Source organism: Anolis carolinensis, chromosome 3 (assembly GCF_035594765.1).
Source record: "Anolis carolinensis isolate JA03-04 chromosome 3, rAnoCar3.1.pri, whole genome shotgun sequence".
Taxonomy (NCBI): domain Eukaryota; kingdom Metazoa; phylum Chordata; class Lepidosauria; order Squamata; family Dactyloidae; genus Anolis; species Anolis carolinensis.
The window spans coordinates 216798576-216809350 of NC_085843.1; the positions used below are offsets into that span (position 1 = coordinate 216798576).

A 10775-nucleotide genomic window follows, 5' to 3' on the forward strand; every position below is an offset into this window, starting at 1 on the left:
GCTGCCAAGGTAGCGGAAATTGTCAACATTTTCAAATATTACACCATTAAGCTGTATTTCTGGCCTCGTAGAGGGATTGGCTAGTGCCTGCTGGAAAGCACTTTGGTTTTCTCGATGTTCAGTGAGAGGCCAAGCTTCTTGTATGCTTCTGAAAGGTGTTTAGAGTCGCTTGTAGGTCTTCTTCTCCATGGTGCTACATGAGGTCTTTAAACCAGGAGTTCTCATTTTTTTTTTTCAGCCACTGAGCCCTTTTTGAAGCAAATGTTTCTTGTGTAGCCCCAAGAAATGTTTATATATTATATTATATATAATGTTTATATATCAGGCATGGGCCAGGCCAGTGGCAGATGGATGGAGAGTGTTTATGTGAACTAATTCACACAGTGCAAGAAATATACACTATTAAAAATGAAGAACAATTTTAATCAACATAAACTTAACAGTAGTTCGGTGGAAGACCCCTAGGGCCATCTGCTCCAACCCCTTTCTTCCATGCAGGAAAAACACAATCAAAGCACCTCCAACAGATGGCCATCCAGCCATTGAAACGATGATGATGATGATGATGATGATGGATGATGATGATGATGATGATGATGATGATGATAATAATAATAATAATAATAATAATAATAATAATAATAATAATAATAATGTTGACTGTCTATATCTGCCTAGAAGATCTGGTGGCAGAAGACTCTTACAAGTAAAAGAAGAAGAACATGCCTTGGCAGAATATGTAAAGGAAAGTGAAAAACCTGCTTTGATTGAAGTCAAAAATCAGAAACTCCTCAAAGCACAGCAGACAAAGAATCAGTACAAGAAGACTGCACTACAAACTAGAGCTGACAGCTGGCACAACAAAGCATTGCATGGAAAGTTCTTTGACAAAATTGAAGGAAAAGCTGATAAGGAGAAGACCTGGCTATGGCTCACCAATGGAACCCTGAAGGAGACAGAAGGCCTGATTCTTGCAGCCCAGGAGCAAGCCATCAGAACAAATGCAAAAGATCGAAAAATCAGCTAGTGACCCAAAATGCAGACTGTGCAAGGAAGCTAATGAAACTATTGATCATATCCTCAGCTGCTGCAAGAAAATTGCACAGATGGACTACAAACAGAGGCACAACTATGTGGCTCAAATGATTAATTGGAACTTATGTCACAAGTATCACCTCCCAGCAGTAAAGAACTGGTGGGATCACAATCCTTCAAAGGTAGTGGAAAATGAGCACGCAAAGATACTGTGGGACTTTCGAATCCAGACTGATAAGGTTTTGGAATACAACACATCAGACCTCACGGTTGTGGAAAAGAAAAAAGTTTGGATTATTGATGTCGCTATACAAGGTGACAGTCGGATTGATGAAAAACAACAGGACAAACTCAGTCGTTATTAGAACCTCAAAATCGAACTGCAAAAGCTCTGGCATAAACCAGTACAGGTGGTCCTGGTGGTGATTGGCACACTGGGTGCCATGCCAAAAGATCTCAGCCGACATTTGGAAACAATAAACATTGGCAAAATTACGATCTATCAACTGCAAAAGGCCACCTTACTTGGATCTGTACGCATCATCCGAAAATACATCACACAGTCCTAAACGCTTGGAAAGTGTTCGACTTGTGATTTTGTGATACGGAATCCAGCATATAGCTCTCGTTTGCTGTGTCATACTATGTCTTTGTATCACTAATAATAATAATAATAATAATAATAATAATAATAATAATAATAATAATAATTCTATAGTGTGGCTACACCCATGGTCTAACATATCTGTTGGGCAAGGCTAGCATAGGGCAGAGGTTGCATATCCCATAAAAGGTAAAGGTTTCCCCTGACGTTAAGTCCAGTCATGTCTGACTCTGGGAGTTGGCGCTCATCTCCATTTCTAAGCCGAAGAGCCGGTGTTGTCCGTAGACACCTCCAAGGTCATGTGGTCAGCATTGACCTGTAAAATGACCCCTTCCCATGTTCTTCCTGCTAAGTCTGGATAGTTCCTTTCACTGGCCACTGGGATTTCCCACCTTCTGCATTGTGGATGGTGCAGTTTAGCTTGGCGTCTCATCATTACCTGCCTCCGACATTATCTTTATCCAGCCAAAATACAGGATGCAATGCCTTGTGCCTGCTTTGTTCCTTCTGTGCCCTGCTCCGTTGGGAAAGCAAAGCTGTAAAGCCTTAACAGGGAATGGCAGCAGCTGCACCTCCGATTGCCAGGAGACTCTAGCGATACATCAGGCAGAATAATAGCCACAATAACAAGTAGTAAATCCACTCACAACCCCCAAACTTAAAATAGCACCCTGACAGCCGCAAAATACTACCATCCTTTGGCTGGCTCTGAATCTTGCTCTGCCTTTTCCCCAGCATGGTCCAAGCCACCAGGGTCTGAAATATGGCTTGTATTAAGGAGGCGAAGGCATGTTCAAACCAAAGCTGGCAGCTAAGATATCTGCTCAGTAAATCCAAGGCAGGGGAAGCAAGAGGGGCTGGAACAGAACTGGGCCCTGTATTTCAGAAACATAAACCTCCTTCTGCTCTCCAGAGGTGAAAAAGAAGGACGGGGAAATTGGTACAAACTGATGAGGAGGGAACACATTTGTTTGGCACCATGGTTCATTGAGCATAAAGCAGCTTCACTACCCTTATGACTCATTTGGCAGTTTTTGGAAGGAGATTTTACCCAGTCGCGGAAGGCAAAGCAGTTCAGAGGCACAGGTTCAAACTGTGTTTCCTTGGAAACACCTTTCTTCTAAGATGGAAAAGATGATTTCTTCTTTCTCGCAATTTCTCATTACATGGGTTTCCCACTTGAGCAAGACTAAAAGACAAGCAACTTGATCTGGAGGAAGCATCAGGTTTAATACATAAATATCAATGCTGTCTAGGTTTGTCTATCAGGGAGTGGACATCCTGTCTTAGCAATATCTGCTGTTCAAGTAAGTTCGAGAAACACAGGTGGAGGGGAAGGAAAAACTGGCAAACTGTCACCAATCTCAAGACGTAGAATGGCAGTTTGAATGGATCCATATATAGGATTATTAGATCCACTTCACATCTGAAAGTGAACCAGATTTTAAAATATCGGGACTCGGTTATCATGTGTCACCACTCCATCCACAAAAAGAATATACAATAACAAGAATTCATTTTCAAACTGACCACCTAAAAGTGGGACGTGATTGTGAGCAAGACGTTATTCAAAGAATATAGAACATATTCTGGAGCAAGGCCATTCTTTTAAATTGCTCTATAATGTGAATGGATGGAATCCTGTCCTCCTTCATATATCAGGTTTAAAGTAAAAACAGATACAAATTCCACTCTTGTTTTCATTTCTTTTCATTTTTTAAAAAAATTCCAACTTCTCTGTCGAAGACAATTTAGTTTAGTCATACTTTGTTTAGAACTATAACAGATAAGGCAGCTGAGGGATGTGCCTCAGGCCCCTTCAACACTGCCATATAAAATCCAGATTATCTGCTTTGAACTGGATTATATGGCAGTGTAGACTCATATAGCCCAGTTCAAAGCAGATAATCTGGATTATCTGATTTGGTAATCTAGATTATATGGCAGTATAGAAGGGGTCTCAATTGCACTCTGGCTGGGAAGTCTAAGGCCCTTTCCCCACTGCCCCTATATCCCAGGATCTGATCCCAAATTATCTTCTTATCCCAGATTATCTGGCATTGGAGACATATATAGTCCAGTTTAAAGCAGATAATCTGGGATCAAATCCTGGGATATAGTGTGGAAGGGGCTTAAATATACCTCCCCAAACTAAAAAGGAGAAAGTGGTTGGCGAAGGAATGTAGCAGCACATTTAAGACTAACTGGTTTTTATTTTAGTATGAGTTTTCAAGGATAAAAACCCTCTTCTTTACATGCAATAAATTGGCTGGGATTTCTGGGAGTCAAAGTCCAAAACATCTGGAGCAGTGGTTCTCAACCTTGGGTCTGTTGTCGACCGCGTTTTAGGGGATCGGGCCCTTAAGGAGAGACCCGACCCGGTCCTGAGGGAACGGACCTTGGCGAAGCCAAAAGGAGAATATGAGCCGCAATACAACCTGGAGCCGAAATGAAGAAGGTCCGCCAAAGATGAAGGAAAATCCGCCAAGGAGTCTTTATTTAGCGATTCAGCTGAAAAGGACACTAGTACCGATCATTCAGTCTACTAGCGTAACATATGTTTCAAATAAAGCCATATTTATACAATGTTTCGGTCTGACAGCCCTTTGAATTTCCCGCCCCGTTCCCCCGCCCATCTGATCGCGGATAGGCTGGGAGGTTGAACGAGGCGGGCTTTCGTTTCCCGCCTTGCTCTGCTGGCCCAATGGGGAGCCGCTTTTTGTCCCCAATCGGGCCAATCAGAGAGGAGGAGGCGGGAGCTATTGAAACAATGAGGTGACAGGACAGGAAATATCAGATTAATTCTGGCCCAGCCGATTTCTAAAGGAATTAATGGCACCCATCAAGGATGTCCGGGGTCCTGTCACGTTCACAGATTTTAGATATGTCTTGGGGTGTCAGACGGGAAGTGAAGAAGGGTGGTGATGAGCCGTCATTGACGGGCTCCACAGGGGGGCCTTCCTGAGGCGTCCTGGCCTGGGATATGACAATGTTTGCCTTGGGGGCGAGTCACCTTTAGGAATTTGGTGACTCAAACCCTATATTGTCCATGCGATCGGAATGAGATTGGATTAAACTGTGGCAGATTATCCTTTTGTTTTTGGGAAGGGAGGTCTGGGTCATGGGGCTAAGGTTCACGTTGGGGTCATAATATTTCCCATTTGATTTCATGATTTGACAATTATATGGGATAAAATGAAAATTAAAATAAAGTTGGAACATAAACCCTGCTGGGAAAAATACATATTTTCCGGGGATCCCAAAGAGTACAAATACATATAGGCAGATAGATAGATTTCAAGGAAATAAAGGAGAATCCATAGAGGGGGGGTTACATTGCACAAAGGGGAACCATGGATGATATAAACAATTGAAAACATTTGATAAGAACGAGGTTTACAACATCTGGGGAACCCAATATGGAAAGTCATAGAAGTGGAGTTTTAGCAGCATGATTTTACAATTCATGAAGTTGTTATCTCTTGCCTCAGAATGCAGGGATAATCCACAGTAAACTCCAGTAAAAAGTCTCAATCACCTTCTACTATAAATATATGGAATATAGAACATAAAGTCTTGATTTTTGAACTATCTTTTACAAAGTCCTGGAGGGGAGGTCACCTCGATCACATTTTCCCCCCTTCGGGGCTTGGAAATGGCTATGAACATTTCCCAAAGCCCCGACATTTCACTGCATGCAGGGCCTCTGCCTTGGTAGATCAGATTGTGCCTTTTTGTTGGAGGGCAGGAGCTTGAAGAGGTGAAAGCTGAGGTTCAGTCAGTGGTGGGTGATCCCATGGTGTTGAAACAGATGTCCCTTGGTCTGGAGTCATGGGAAATGGAGCATGAAGGTGGAGGAGGTGAGGGCTGGGGATGATGGAGGCTGTGATGCAGTACTCCCATTTGGCTGCCTTTTCTTGGCTGCAGCTTGGGCCCCCCTTTGTAGTTGGCAGCTGGGGGGCAACTGGGCACAGCTTCTGCGCCTCACAGCACGGCGCCTCCTGGTGACTGCAGGCAGGTCCAGCACTCCAACAGAGGAGACGGAAAGGAGAGAGTGCCTAGGGAAACTAAGGACAGATTATAAGCCCCCCTCCCTCCCGTGGTGGGGTTAGTCAGGGAAGTCACTCATACCTTGTGAGGGCTCCAGCAGTCCTGGGGTCCTTCTTTGGCACAGCTCTGGTGAAAGTGGAACATCCTTCCCTCATGGTGGTCACTGGTAGAATCCTGTTCATTTCTTCTGGGACATCTTCTGCCATGGCGGCCAATTCTGTCCCCTGGTGATGTCATGAGGGCCTCCTTGGCAGCGTCAAAGGCAGACCTGCACTCAGTAGCCCTTTGCCAGGGCAGAACCAGGCCAGCTGGAGGGCACCATACGGTGGTCTGGCCATAAAAGCCTGCCATGCGCAAGAATCCTTTCAGCAGTGTCTTAGTCTCTGGCCCCTGAGCCAGGCAGATGGGGCTGCTTCCCCCGTAGGGGTCTCAGATCAGCCACAGGTGGGGCTGTCTCTTCTGGGTGACTGGGGGTCCGGGCTTACCCTCACAGGACCATCTCCAATGGCCTCTGGGTTCTAGCTGCTGCATGAAATCCACAGCGCACTCCGAGAGCCCCTACCCAGGTCTTAGAACTGTTCATGGTGGCAGGTATGGATTATGGGTCTTGCAGTCTGGTCTGATGTCCTCAGTCAGGTGGTTGGGTCCGGTCCTCTGGATCTCTTCAGCTGTGCCTGGAAGGTCCCCTGGACTCTGTACTGCCCCCCCTCATAATTAAAGGCAGTTAGAGGGATTTTTAAAACATTCACACGCATGCACTCAGGGAAAGGGAGGGAGAAGGACCCGAAAGGAAGAAAGGAGATTGTTGGGGAACTGTGGAGAGTGAAAGAGTGCCTTTACTATAAAAGTAAACCAGGATTTTGACTGAATGTTTATAAGGAGAAATGGGGATGCTGGGAAGGAAGGGGGGGAGCTTTGAAAAAGGAGAATGTTGAAGTGCATTTTGGCCTAGGAAAACATGAAGTGGAAGAGAGAGAGAGAGAAAAAAAAACTCACATATAGAAAAATACATCAATTCTTCCATCCCCCCCCTTTTCTCTCTAAGATAAGGGAGGCTTGAGGAGAGAGAGACAAGAAAAAGTTAAAACCACAGAAGCAGCAGGTTTTCTCTGGGGGGGGGGGGGTCTCACAAAATATTAGGGCTTGAACCTTTGAAAATAGGGAGGTGAGATGGCACAGAAGAAAAGGGAGAGAGAGAGAGCATAGCACTAAGCTAGTCCATTCCAGCCCTCCTTCCCAGAAAACTATATATCACTGGTGGCTTTTAAGGCAAAGGGGTGAGTAGAGAAGAGTATACAGCCCACACATTACATAAACACACAAAATTTAACCAACACTTTTCTGGGAGTCCCCCTCCCCCACCCAAATCCTTTGCCATGCTTCCCAGATGGGAGAGAAAGAAAAAGGGGAAATTAAGAAACAGAAGCGGCTAAAGGAATGGCCCCCCCTCCCCCCTTTTGTAAGGACCAAAGGAAATATAAAATCTTAGGGATAGTGTCTAGAAAATGGGAACAAAGGGAAATAAGGGATTTTTAAAAGGTGAGAAGAGAGGAAGGAGAGGAGAAATGGATTTGAGATTTGAGGGAGAGAGAGAGATTTTCACTCAGGCCGGGGAAGAGTGAGAGAGAGAAAAGAAAAAAAGGGTACAATTTGAGGGTAGGCAAGGCAGAATATCAAGTTGGAGAAGATTTGATTTGAAAGAAGGAAGCAATCCTTGGAGAACTATAGATCTTGGTGGCAGGCTTCAGGACTGAATCTTCTCCCCCCTTTGCCCCTCCAAAAACAGGAAGAGGAAAAAAGTGTCCTCTTTGCACAATCTCCCCGCGGCCCCTCCTTCTCCTCTCTCTCCAAGAGAGGAATGAGCGCAGAGAGAGAGAGAGAGAGAGAGAGAAGGCCTGGTGGGGGCAAGAGAAGGAGGGGGATGGTGGGGCGATTCTTCCCATCTGAGGAAAACTCAGAATGTGGCAGGAGTTGAGTGGCAGGGGCAGATACAATTTGGGGGGGGGGCATCAGGCTTCAAAGGAACGGCTGGGATGGGGGCTGAGAGAGTGTGACTTGAGAAGAGGAACAGTGTTTTGGATCAGGTGTGTTTCGGGGTGAGAGGGGAGGGGGCTGGGAGCCCTCCTTCACGTTAGACTGGGCTGAACTCTCTGGAGGGGAATTTCTTGGGGGGGAATCCCTGAAGTAAGGGTTCCCTTGGAAGGCCAATTTGGGAGTCCTGGATCAGTGTAGGACTCAGGGTGAGGAGAAAAAGTAGGGATAGGGATTGGGGGAGAGGGCAAGCAAATGTGTCCAGAAAATCCTCTGGAGGAGGGGGTAAGGGGAAGTAGGTCTAGAGAGGAGCTTCTGAGGAGGGTAGGTTTGGAGCCCACGTCCCTGCATGGGAAGACTTGGACCCCCTCTCCCCTTCCACTCTCCCTCTGGCTTAAGGCCATGAACATCGCAGCATAAGCAAGTTGGGACCACTTGCCCTCCCCCTGGCGAGTCACCTTTGGTCAACACTCCGAATTCGGCGACTCGAGCAAGGGGGGGGGCAAGCTGTTCCCCCTTCAAGGGCCACAAGGGGCCACTTATGTGCTCTGAGTTAGCCCAACCTGGCCTGCACCATGTTTTTCGATGCAAAGCCCACCCCAATTGGCCAGGATCTTGCCCAATGGAGAATCCCTGGGGATGTCTGCTGGGGTGGGACACCCTAGACGTGCTGAACAAACACCCATCCTTGGCTCAGCCCCTGCCCAGTACCTGACAGTTAATGGAGTAACGACTCACCCAACCGGCCAGGTCAGCTCGTCCTTTCAAGAGTTCCTTTCACCAAGGCTGAATGGCTGGCGTTCGTGGAATCCGCAGGTGCCCCGGGAACACAACTGTTCCCCTACCCCACGATCCTTGAACCTGTAATCTTACAAGCCAGACTGTTCTCACACGCCCCCCGGGTGCCAGATGTTCCCGCGTTTCACCAGGAATTTGTTACCGAGCCCTGATCCGAAGTGCAATACCTCCAGGGCTCCGCCCACCTGGGTCTCAACAACGGGGCCGGTTCCCTTTTATTTTTTACAGGGCGTCCCCTGTTTCACGTTGGCGCCTTTCCTTCGAGGAGCTAAAAATCTGCTTCCTCCTATCTGGCTCCTTTGTTCAGTACCCTGAATCAGATCTAGAGAGAGAAAGGGACTGCCAGAGAAATTTGGATGTGAAATGAGGTCAAATTGTTGGTCGGAGGGCCCTCCTTGCAGCCGTTTCTCTCCCCAACCTGTTCCAGAATATCTGGACCAAGGTCGCCGCTTGGAATTTTAGCCTAAAAAATTGATTTTTGGAACTTCCAAGCAAGTCCCTTCGTGGTAAAGCCAAATTATGTTGTCGACCGCGTTTTAGGGGATCGGGCCCTTAAGGAGAGACCCGACCCGGTCCTGAGGGAACGGACCTTGGCGAAGCCAAAAGGAGAATATGAGCCGCAATACAACCTGGAGCCGAAATGAAGAAGGTCCGCCAAAGATGAAGGAAAATCCGCCAAGGAGTCTTTATTTAGCGATTCAGCTGAAAAGGACACTAGTACCGATCATTCAGTCTACTAGCGTAACATATGTTTCAAATAAAGCCATATTTATACAATGTTTTGGTCTGACAGCCCTTTGAATTTCCCGCCCCGCTCCCCCGCCCATCTGATCGCGGATAGGCTGGGAGGTTGAACGAGGCGGGCTTTCGTTTCCCGCCTTGCTCTGCTGGCCCAATGGGGAGCCGCTTTTTGTCCCCAATCGGGCCAATCAGAGAGGAGGAGGCGGGAGCTATTGAAACAATGAGGTGACAGGACAGGAAATATCAGATTAATTCTGGCCCAGCCGATTTCTAAAGGAATTAATGGCACCCATCAAGGATGTCCGGGGTCCTGTCACGTTCACAGATTTTAGATGTGTCTTGGGGTGTCAGACGGGAAGTGAAGAAGGGTGGTGATGAGCCGTCATTGACGGGCTCCACAGGGGGGCCTTCCTGAGGCGTCCTGGCCTGGGATATGACAATGTTTGCCTTGGGGGCGAGTCACCTTTAGGAATTTGGTGACTCAAACCCTATATTGTCCATGCGATCGGAATGAGATTGGATTAAACTGTGGCAGATTATCCTTTTGTTTTTGGGAAGGGAGGTCTGGGTCATGGGGCTAAGGTTCACGTTGGGGTCATAATATTTCCCATTTGATTTCATGATTTGACAATTATATGGGATAAAATGAAAATTAAAATAAAGTTGGAACATAAACCCTGCTGGGAAAAATACATATTTTCCGGGGATCCCAAAGAGTACAAATACATATAGGCAGATAGATAGATTTCAAGGAAATAAAGGAGAATCCATAGAGGGGGGGTTACATTGCACAAAGGGGAACCATGGATGATATAAACAATTGAAAACATTTGATAAGAACGAGGTTTACAACATCTGGGGAACCCAATATGGAAAGTCATAGAAGTGGAGTTTTAGCAGCATGATTTTACAATTCATGAAGTTGTTATCTCTTGCCTCAGAATGCAGGGATAATCCACAGTAAACTCCAGTAAAAAGTCTCAATCACCTTCTACTATAAATATATGGAATATAGAACATAAAGTCTTGATTTTTGAACTATCTTTTACAAAGTCCTGGAGGGGAGGTCACCTCGATCACAGGTCCCCAGAGGTTTTTGGCCTACAACTCCCAGAAATCCCAGCCAGTTTACCAGCTGTTGCGATTTCTGGAAGTTGAAGGCCAAAAACATCTGGGGACCCAAGGTTGAGAACCACTGATCTGGAGGGCTGAAGTTTACCCATGCCTCCAATAGAGTGATATTAAAGCCTCGAGTTAAAAAGCATATTTATACAGGTTTGGGAGAGGAATCATATGTAAGAGGCCCTCGCAAGATGTGCATCATGTTCCTTGCCCTAGATTTCCAAAGGGGTAGGGGAGTATGGCATTTTCACAAAGCCTGAGGCATCAAGGCATCTAAAACCTCTCTATAAAGAGATTTCAGTCTCAGAAACCTGCAGAGGGGGAAAAGTTGGAATCTGAAGGACAGCTTCAGTAAGCTCCCGCTGACACTGTAAGCACACAATCGAACCGCGCT

General features: G+C 46.3%; 1 long non-coding RNA gene across 1 annotated transcript; it reads right to left on the bottom strand.

Annotated features, from left to right (window-relative positions):
* Positions 1-4109: 4109 nt before the first annotated feature.
* Positions 4110-10343, bottom strand: LOC134297749 (uncharacterized). The gene is made up of 2 exons (XR_010004614.1): positions 6175-10343; positions 4110-6033 (listed from the first exon to the last, which is right to left on the bottom strand). It is a non-coding gene; the product is annotated as an uncharacterized LOC134297749 (long non-coding RNA).
* Positions 10344-10775: the final 432 nt, after the last annotated feature.